Here is a 447-nt window from a genome sequence, read left to right as displayed (position 1 = left end):
AGATACTACGTACACGTTTACTGAGAAAGTAGGTCAGTGTGTCAAACGGTGTGCGTGCATGCGTGTGCGTGCGAATGACAGCGCGTGTCTTTTGTATAGCTGTGTATTTATTTCTTTTTTCAGAGTCAGTCCTTGAAATATGAATGTTTACTAACGAGGTTTTAAACATTATTTTATGTTTTACAAATATTAAATATTTAAACAGTTGCTTAACTATAATCTTTTATCTGAAAAGGTTAAAATGACCAAAATTGTCATTTTTATTTTGTGCATAAAGTTCTTTCAGTATTAGTTCTGTCAACAGATCTAAACACTGTGAATGTGGGTTATATATAAATATAAAACACCATCCAAAAATAGACAAAAAATGTTTAAACCCACCATAATGTTTTGCAAATTAAAAAGAAATCTAAAAATCTTATTGTCAGGCCTATTTTTAACTAAATA

The sequence above is a fragment of the Sphaeramia orbicularis genome, chromosome 10 (assembly GCF_902148855.1).
Source record: "Sphaeramia orbicularis chromosome 10, fSphaOr1.1, whole genome shotgun sequence".
In the NCBI taxonomy this organism is placed as follows: domain Eukaryota; kingdom Metazoa; phylum Chordata; class Actinopteri; order Kurtiformes; family Apogonidae; genus Sphaeramia; species Sphaeramia orbicularis.
The sequence above is the reverse complement of the archived record's forward strand: the minus strand, read 5'-3'. Positions refer to the sequence as shown.